Genomic DNA, 10,935 nt, shown 5'->3' with positions numbered 1-10,935 from the left:
GAAGTTCAGTTTAAGGGGGAGAGGCTGTAATATCCCAGGTTTAGAGGCAATAAAATGAGAGAACACCAAAGTGTGCATTGCATTCATGCATAGAAAATCCGGGGAATTTTCGCGCTTTCAAATAAAACTTACCACAGTAACTGAGGTTTCACTTGACTTGCTGGAATTGAAGTAGATCATCAAGTCAAGCGCTATAAACTTCACTGTGATCTTTGTTAAAACCTTGTTTTGGGTAGAGATGATTTGATCTATGGATTAGATCAAATGGAATTATATTTACAACAACACATTCTTTATGAATCAAACCCTAACTTATTAATACTTAAAAGTTAGCAACTACTTTTGTGTGTAATTTAATTCACTTATAAATAAGGCAAACCACAAGGTCTAAAGTGCATAAAAGCCACACATTCTTAATTAAATCATAACTTATTAAATACATGGAATATCATAAAACTAAATCCATTTACATTACGAATTATAGTCCAAACTATTTGAATAAAACTAACTATGAGTATTTTGAAACTCATATGATCATGCCTTGGTGAAATCAAACCCAACTATCCAAGATTGAGGAATAACCTTCAACATTGACCTTTGGACCAATACTATAATATAAAGCCAATCAAATGTGATATAGTGACTCATCAACAATAATAAAACCATCCACAAGATATTTAGTAACAAATGCCACTTGGCTATCCAAGAATAAATCATATGAGAGGATAATGATCATGCCACATGGGATGAAAATATCTTCATGACTTGCATCCTAAGCTTTGCCACCTCATGCTCGAAGGATTGCTATGGATGAGGGCATGACAACCAAGCACCTTAGTCATCTAACCAACACAAGAGTCACCACCTATGTGTCATGATACTAGAGCTTGCCCAAGCCTATAAATAGAGCTACACCCTTCATCCATTTGCTCATCAAGTACCATGATACATGGTAACAAACACATAGAGCCACTCCATGGGAATTATCTAGGATCAAGATGAAGAAGCTAGGAGGTGGAGGCATACCACAAGATGAAGGTTTATCAGATTTCATGAAGAACAAGCTACAGAAGATACCAAGGTAGAATTCCTAGGAAAACCATATATTTATAGGATCATATCATCATATCCTAAGTAGGACCTTAGGATATTACAAGACCTTTAGAAGTGAGAGAGATTATAGATTCTAACCATAGCCATGTCTATCCTAGAGAATTTTAGAGTAGTATTACATCTTAGTTGTTCAAACCAACCTTTAATCTTGTAGATGAGAGCCATGTTCCATTAGTGAAACATAACCAAGCTTATGCTCATACCTAATCCTAGTGGTGTATCACATTGGTGATCACTACTTAAACCCTAAACTACATTTGAATTCCAACCCATGGATTAACTTGGATTATAATTACAATCCTGCCATACCTCATGCCTATTTCATACTTCAAATAGTGAAGTATTCCCAAAATCATAAACCTTTTTAGTAGAATCCACCCCACATAAAATATTGTTTCCTAACTTGTGTATCATGGATCACAAGTATAAACCAAGCCACAAATGCTTATGGACTAAATGCCTTTGGTGAGTAGAATGAAACCAATACCCTATTTTACTTTGCAATCCAAATACTTTGCCTAAGTAAACCAAATGAAATAATATTCAGATAAGTAATTTAGTTAACCATAATAAGCCTAGGATCTACTTTAAATAATTCAAGTAGTAGTTGCTAAGCAAGAGTAGAGAATATAGAGTTGAATTCAACCATTTTCTTAAACCCTAGAAATAATTCTCCACATAAAATCATGATCACATTTCCATCCTAAATTTCACCACTACTTAAAATACTAGCCATAATAAAATGTATGAGAACAATCCATATTGTTAAATACACTAGTTAAACCTAATAATATTTTCACCATTCACTTGTTATCAAATTTCAAACCATTGAAATGAATCTGGTTCCTAAATTAACAAGGAATTGAGATGGATATAAAAACCCATTTCTATTTCAATTAAAACCCCACACAATATCAACCTAATAATAAAATGAATATGTATTTAAAAAGTAACACTAGGCAGTAAATAATAGTATTAAGTTATCTTGATACTCAAATAATTTAGAACCTGCAAAAAGCAACTGAATGCAAATTTGAATCCAAATAGAAATATCAAAACAGAAAATAAAAACAGAAAAATAGAAAAAGAATAAGAGAGAGAGAGGGGCTTACTAGGCTTACCCTTCGTTGCAGCCCAGCACCGCAGCTCACGCGAAGTCCAGCAGCAGCCCAAGACCCACGCCAACTCCACGGCCCAGTCCAGCCCATGACCACTTACCGTTTCGTCGCTGGCCGAAAACAAAACGAAGGCGTCGTCTTCCTCCACGGCGTCGACAGCACACCGAGACGCCCTGGCCACCTCACCGTTGGAGATAGGGATGACCCCGGACGCCGCAGATGAGCTCAGAACCACGACCAACCTTCCTCACGTCCGTCCTATCCAAAGAGCATCAAGATCAGCGCATAGAACCTCGCCGACGTTGCCACCACATCTGAGCCGTCGTCGGAGGGGAAATGACCATGCCGACCTCCTCTGGCTCTATAAATACGTCTGAAGCATCCCCATGTTGTCCTTGTTCTTCGCCGCCCTTCCATTTCCTCTCTATTCCTCTCAATCTTCCACAATCATCCGCAGCACTTCACCGGTGTACATCACGACGCCGTCGATGGAGGGCACCCCAGGGTCCGTGCAGTAGCTCAATCGACGCGCCTGATCTAGTAGAGTCGTCTGGAGGAGTAGAGCATCGGGGGAAGCCAAGTCGAGGAAGAATTTCGGCGTTCCCTTTCCGTCGGGTTCGCCGGGAGTTCGTCAATCGCCATCATCTCCGACCACCCCGAGCATCGGCAAGTGGTTCATCAGCCTCAGGTCAATCGTGCGCATCTCCAGCATCTTCTATTTCTTCCTGAATCGACTTAAATCGTCCGATTGCTTCATCGCCGGAGTTCACCGCCGCGGAGACACTCGCCGGAGCTAGCTCCGGTGACCTTTTTGTGGTGGCGTTCTCACTATCATGCTCAGTATGGCGAGGCGATTCGTTTGGTATACTCCGCGTGCTCGCGGGGTGGCCAGAACACCGTCGTCGTCGCTCACCGGCGCGTCTCCGGCGAAGTCGACGTGGCGTGTGGGGGCCACTGGTCGCTGGTGACTGGTCGTTGCCATCGTGGCAGCTGACCCAGTCAACGACCCCACATGTCAGCGTGCGTGGGTACAAACAAACCGGTATGTTTAGTAATTTGTTTAAATTCAAAATCCAGAATATTACTGAAACTTTGCAAAATTCTAGAAAATTCATTTCAACTCAGAAAAATATAAATAATATATCAAAATGCTCACAAAAATAAACTCTATTCAAATAAAATATAAAACAAAAATGTGTGACAAAATAAAAATTCACTTATTTTTAACCTTGTTAAATATGCCATTTCATTTATTTAAAATGCAAATTGAATTCAATAAATAATTAAATTTCAAAATTGAATTGTAACTATTCAGTAACTAAGTAAAATGTTAGGATTAATTTTATTTACCATATTTGCATTAACTTAATGATTAGTGGTAATTCATAAACCCTAATTGCAAATTACTATTTTCCATTTTCTTTAAATAAGTAATAACTCAAGAAAATATTATAAGCCAATATTATTTTAGTAAATCCAAAACTTATTTACTTAAACATCTTTAGTTAACTAGTTAATTATTTTAAAACCCTAACAACAATTATTAAACCCTGATTCTTAATTAAACCAAAATAGGAGTTACCCTAATTATTAATTCTTTTGGAAAATTAATAAAATGTTAAACCATTATTAATTTTGATTCAAAGTAATTAGTAACCACAACTCTATTACAAATTATCATTTTAGGGTTATACCATAGTTTAGAAACCTAGTTCCAACTTAATAAGACTTTGATTCCATTATTTCATGTGTTCATCTATAGTAGTTGCAAACTTAAAACCCTAAGAATTTAACCCATATGATTATATCCACTTCACCTTTAGGTGTAGAAACTTAATAAACAACCAATGAATGCATGCTTATGATCCATTAGCATAAACCAAGTCACATGAGATTGTCATTTCATGTTTCTATTCTTAATTAAAACCTATATGATTCACTAGTATCACCTAGATATAAACCCTAACCTGTTAATTGGATTAGTACCATTTATCATCAATCCTAGGTACCATACCATTAGGATTAACCTCAACCATCAAACCCTAGTTAAACCATGATGAAAAACCCTAATACCAATCTTGTGTAGTAATGCACATCACATGCTCCTATTCCAACTCAACCCTACTTAGGAAATGATAAACCACTTAGCTGGGTAACCATTAGAGGATACTCTAAGCAGTTGTGAAACCATAGTAAACCCTAATCACTAATTTATAAAACCATCTTGATAACCATCCTTTGATATGATGTATATGGGAAACCATAGTTATAACCTTACCAATACTTGGTGTCTAGAAACCCATTCTATTTAAGGACCCAATTAGTTTCTATTAGTATAACTAAATGAACTCAATAGTAAACCCTAGAGTTACATAGCACCTATATATAGTAGTTCATGTTCTTATTTAACCTGTTCTTCAAAAGTTATTCTTTTGAAGTACAAATGTCAATCAAACCATAGAAGCCATAATTCTTATTTGAAATACTTATTAGTTCTTAAACAACATATTCTTCAAAAGTTATTCTTTTGAAGTATAGCATAAGTAATCATCAACCATGTTCTGTAGAACTTAAAATTGACAACTGTTATTTACATATTATTCCATCACTATTCTTTATGTGTATAATTATTATGACGTCTTATATCACTTGGTTATGATGCTAATATAACCAAACCCTAATAAGAACCTTGTTTGAGAACCATTATAAAAGTGCAACCAACCCTAAAGAAATCTTTACAACTCATACATCCTAAATCATCGAGATTAGGTTACGCTTGGGACGATTGCATCTCATACTATGCATTACAGCATCTTTGCTAGTTCTTTAAACATTGTCCTTACCGGACGATGATGGTATTTCAGCATTTGGAGTTCTCACGTATTGAAGCTTTTGCCTGCATAATCTTGCAGTCAAGAAAGGCAAGTTCATCGCTTGCTCATGTCATTTGATTATTTGTATCAAACTATATGCAAAGTACTATACTTATCACTCATGCATTGAAAAGCAAAGTATTATTTTACAATTATGAATATGACTATGTGGTGGGCAATGGAACCATGGTATGTGTTGATATGGTGGAGGTTCCATTGCATGGGTTTATATCACCCTAGGATTAATTACCAATGCCGTCCAGTGATTCTAGCGCCGTACAAACCGCGTTGACCATGAGATCTATAATGGCTCTGGGGAAGCCAGCCGTATCTTTTCCCTTCTGCACGCCAACGGATTGGTAGAGACGGTGGGGTGCTGGAGGCACTGCCGCAATAGGTTGGGAAATCCTTTTAAATCCCCATCCATTAGTGATGTTAATCTCTACCATCTATGAGGGATTGTCCGGAGTACACCATGAGTAAAGCCGTATTATCGGGGGAAGTCTACTGGAGGTGTACGGTCGGACAAAAGGGTGGGTTTGCAGTCGCGGAGAAGGCGGTGTGGGCTTGGATCTTACACCTGGCCTCACACCAAAGGAAGTGTGGACGGGAAAGCTTGCACCTGGTTGGCAACAAGGATAAGGTCTCTTATGGGAAAAGTAACGCACCTCTGCAGAGGATACTGAATTGTGACTATCACTCCCTGTTCCGGGAAGGGAACTGCGAACGCGGCAGGAAAGGAACTCCACGAAGTTCTGGTCAACCTGTGAAGACTGACGGGCATAGTTTTCAGAATAAAATAAACCTTTTGAAGAAATGTTTATGAAAACTTGCATTGGCCTATGACTTTCTGGTCTATGGCTGTAGCTAGTGCATGATACACATATTTCCTAATATGAACTTGCTGAGTACGCTCGTACTCATTCTATCTCGTTTGAACCCCCTTCTTAGAGCAATGCACCGAAGGAGAAACTACCGTGGAACTCGAAGACAAAGGAGTCAACTGCAACGAGATGAAGAATCCAATCAAAGAAGTCAATGGAGTCAACTTCTGCATCAGCTATAATGGAAACCTAGACTAGTAATAGAAGGGAACCTTTCCCTAATCATAGCACCTAAGTAGCTAGATTTCTATAGCAAGCCAAGTAGCTCTTGAACTTGAGTTAGCAATAAGATAGACTACGAGTCATTCTTCTGGAGCTTTATTTGAAGTTTTACCTCACTGTAAAGTAGGAGGTTGTGTTGATCTTATGTAAACAGCTCGTGTGTACTTCTATAGACATACCTTGGACTCGCATATGTTTCTGTTGTACCACTCTGAGAGATGTAATATGAGTGGAACGGTGTTTCACTTGTGTTATGTCAACGACTTGTGTACTACACCATGCAGTGGTACGCTGGGTCATCACAGGCCGGAATGTATACCACGACCCAGACATGTGCTGCGTTGTGTTCGTCACTGAGCCAACCGACAAACAAAGCTTGCGTCGCCGTTCCATGGAAGTGAACGTTGTGATGCCGGCAGTACCGAAGTACATGCTGTGGTCCGATCAAGAGATCTCCTGGTCGTTCAAGGATCACCCCAAGATAATGCCTAATCCGGGTGGTTATGCTCTTGTGGTTGACCCAATCATGCAGGGGCCATCGACTCGAGTCAAGTTCAGCAAAGTGCTGATAGACAACGGAAGTAGCATAAACATCATGTACCGGCACACCATGAATATGCTGGGCATAACAGAAAACATGCTGCAACCAACTCGCACAATGTTTCACGGAATTGTTCCGGGCTTGTCCTGCGCGCCAGTGGGAAAGGTCCGTGTGGATGTATCATTTAGAGGGCGTGACAATTGCCGGGTTGAAAACGTTGAGTTTGAGGTGGTGGACCTAGATAGTCCCTACCATGCATTGCTGGGGAGACCGGCATTGGCAGCTTTCATGGCCTCAACTCACACGTCTTATCTCAAAATGAAGATGCTGGCACCTCGAGGACCCTTAACTATGGTGGGAAACTACAAAGTCTCACTGGAAACCGCTTCAGCCGGATCAAACCTGGCAGAATCGCTGGTGATTGCAGAGAAAAAGAGGAGGATGCAAACTGCGGTTGCGCTGGCTCAGTCCTCACAGCTGAGCTTAGCGGCAATGAGCGCAAACTTGGGTACACCGGCATTCAAGCCGACAAAGGAAACAAAGGACATCGTGATGGACCCGGCTTACCCTGAGCGCACCGTTCGCATCGGTGCCGGCATGAATGAAGCATAGGAAAGCGCGCTCGTCAGCTTTCTCCGTGAGAATCGGAATATCTTTGCCTGGTCCACTGATGACTTGGTAGGTGTTCCGAGGGAGCTGGCTGAGCACTCTTTAAATGTCCGGAAGGACGCTAAGCCGGTAAGGCAGCCGCTGCGCCGGTTTGCTGAAGACAGGAGAAAGATCATCGGAAAGGAGGTGACAAAGTTGTTGGTTGCCGGTTTCATTGTGGAAGTGCTGCATACTGAGTGGCTAGCCAATCCGGTGCTGGTCGAGAAGAAAAAAGAAGAGAACCTAGAAGCAAAAGATCCAAAGGTGTGGCGCATGTGCATCGATTACACCAACCTAAACAAAGCTTGCCCGAAAGATCCTTTCCCCTTACCCCGGATCGATCAAGTGATTGATTCCACCGCTGGATGTGAATTGTTGTCTTTCCTGGATGCTTATTCCGGTTTCCACCAAATCCCCTTGAAAAAGGAAGATCAAATAAAAACTGCGTTTATAACCCCGCACGGGGCTTATTGCTATGTCACTATGCCTTTCGGTTTGCGCAACGCTGGTGCAACGTACCAGCGCTGTATGCAAAAATGCTTGTTTGATAAAATTGGAAAAAATGTGCAAGTCTATGTGGACGATGTCGTAGTAAAAACTAAGATAAAAGAAACCTTAATCAATGATCTCCGGCAAACATTTGATAACTTGAGAAGATTCTGGATGAAACTCAATCCGGCAAAATGCACCTTCGGTGTTCCCGCCGGCAAACTGCTTGGTTTTCTCGTATCAAGCCGGGGCATTGAGGTTAATCCGGTAAAAATCCGGGAAATCGAAAGAATGACTATACCGCGAGATCTCAAGGACGTGCAAAAGTTTACCGGAAGCTTGGCATCGCTAAGCCGGTTCATAAGCAGGTTGGGAGAGAAGGCTCTGCCGCTCTATGCCTTGATGAAAAAATCTGATACGTTCGTCTGGACCCCTCAGGCAGACGCAGCGTTCAAAGAGCTAAAAACAATGCTAGCTACTGCGCCTATATTGGCTTCACCTCTAGAAAGAGAGCCCATGCTATTGTACATAGCAGCAACAAACCGGGTTGTGAGTGTGGTGGTCATATTTGAAAGAGAAGAGGAAGGAAAAATTGTGCAGAGGCCGGTATACTACCTGAGCGAAGTGCTCTCCCTCTCAAACCAAAACTACCCGCACTTCCAGAAAATGACTTATGGCGTGTTCATGGCCGCCACAAAGCTTAAGCACTACTTTGAGGAGCACCCCATGAAAGTGGTGAGTGAGGCACCCATTTCCGATATCATGTGCAATAAAGATGCTAGCAGTAGGATTGCAAAATGGGCAATCCAGATATCACCATACGTACCGGTGTATGAAAGAAGGGATGCCATAAAATCGCAAGCTTTGGCTGATTTCCTAGTTGATTGGGCGGAAATGCAATACAAGCCGCCAGACCAAAAAATAGAATACTGGAAGATGCACTTTGACGGATCCAAACTCAAGGAGGGTCTAGGTGCCGGTGTGGTACTTAGTTCACCTAAAGGAGATCACCTCCGGTATGTTTTGCAAGTGCATTTCAGAGCATCCAACAATGTCGCTGAATACGAGGCTTTGATTCATGGGCTTAAGGTCGCAAAAGAAATCGGTGCACACCGGATCATTTGCTACGGAGATTCAGATCTAGTGGTGCAACAATGTTCCGGAGATTGGGACGCAAAAGATGCCAATATGGCTTCATACTGGTTTCACGTGCAAAAGATTGCCGGCTTCTTTGAGGGCTGTGAGTTTCACCATGTGCCACGAGCGGAAAATGAGGCCGCGGATGCTTTGTCCAAACTGGGCTCGTCTAGGCAAGAAATTCCTCCCGGAATAGCCTTGGCACACTTAAGAGTACCATCGATCAAACCGAGCCCGGAATCGGAATCAATTTTCATACCGGAATCACATGGTGTACCAATGGATATCGATGAAGGAAACCCGGGGACTGTTCCGGTAAACTCGAGGACTGCTGCGTCCATACCGGAAGAAGCAATGCTGGTGGATAACATGGAGATAGACGTACCGGTGTTTCTGGTTCGAGGGGCACCATCTTGGGTTAAACCTATTAAGGAATTCCTGATCAACGGCACCTTGCCGGTTGACGAAAATGAATCCAGAAGAATATAGAGAAGGTCCAAAGCATACACCATCATCAATGGCGAGGTGTACAAGAGAAGTGTAACCGGTGTCCTCCAAAGATGTGTGGAACCGGAAGAGGGAAAAGAAATGCTTGTGGAGATTCACCAAGGGGAATGTGGGCACCACGCTTCGTCAAGGGCGTTGGTAGCAAAAGTATTCCGGCATGGGTTCTATTGGCACACTGCTTTGGAAAATGCTGAGGATTTGGTACGAAAATGCAATGGATGCCAGAGGTACGCCAAGCAAAATCATACCCCAGCATCCGGTTTAAAAACCATACCGCTAACTTGGCCGTTTGCTGTTTGGTGCCTTGACATGGTTGGCCCATTCAAAACTGCAAGGAGCAGCATGACCCACATCTTGGTTATGGTGGACAAATTCACCAAATGGCTAGAAGTAAAACCTATTGCAAAATGCGATGGGCACACAGCGGTGAAGTTTTTAAAGGATGTCATCCTGCGGTACGGGTACCCACATAGTATAATAACTAACAATGGCTCAAACTTTGCCCAAGGCGAGTTCAAGCGATTTTGTGAGGATAACAACATCCGGTTGGATTTGTGCTCAGTGGCACACCCGCAAGGCAATGGCCAAGTGGAAAGAACAAATGCGCTGGTGCTTTCCGGTATAAAACCAAGGCTCATCGAGTCAATCGAAAAGGCGCCGGGGTGCTGGCTTGATGAGCTACCATCAGTGCTGTGGAGCATAAGAATGACTCCAAACCGGTCTACCGGATACACTCCATTCTTTATGGTTTACGGAGCAGAAGCGGTCATACCAACTGACATTCTCCATGACTCACCAAGGGTACAACTCTATACCGAACAAGAGGTAAAAGAGGCCCGAGAAAACGATGTGGACTTGCTAGAAGAAGCAAGAGAGTTGGCATTGGCAAGAACAGCCATTTACCAGCAAAACCTCAGACGCTATCATAGCCGGAAGGTCAACCCGAGGGTATTCCGGGAAGGAGATCTGGTGTTACGCCTAGTGCAACGCACTGAAGGCCGGCATAAGCTATCACCCCCATGGGAGGGACCTTTCATTGTGAGCAAAGCTCTCCACAATGATGCCTATTAGCTGATTGATGCACAAGAATGGAAAGAAGGAAAGGCGGACAGATCCGGAGATGAAACCAAGCGTCCATGGAACGTAGCTCTGTTGCGTCCTTTCTACTCATGAAGTTGTGGTGTAAGAAGTTCCTTTTTGTACCTTATTTGCTATGAATAAAAGATGTCGGAACCTCGAATGTATCTCGGGGACTACCCCTACTTGAATTGCATGCAATATGTTTATTTTTTCAGTTCACCGGTTGCTTGTCGAACATTTTTTCTTTTCGGTTTAGTAACGTGCTAAAACATACCGGAGTCTTCGACTCTGCTGCTGTCCGCAACTCGGCTTCATGGCAAGCA

This window comes from Lolium perenne, chromosome 5 (assembly GCF_019359855.2).
Source record: "Lolium perenne isolate Kyuss_39 chromosome 5, Kyuss_2.0, whole genome shotgun sequence".
Taxonomy (NCBI): Eukaryota; Viridiplantae; Streptophyta; class Magnoliopsida; order Poales; family Poaceae; genus Lolium; species Lolium perenne.
The sequence above is the reverse complement of the archived record's forward strand: the minus strand, read 5'-3'. Positions refer to the sequence as shown.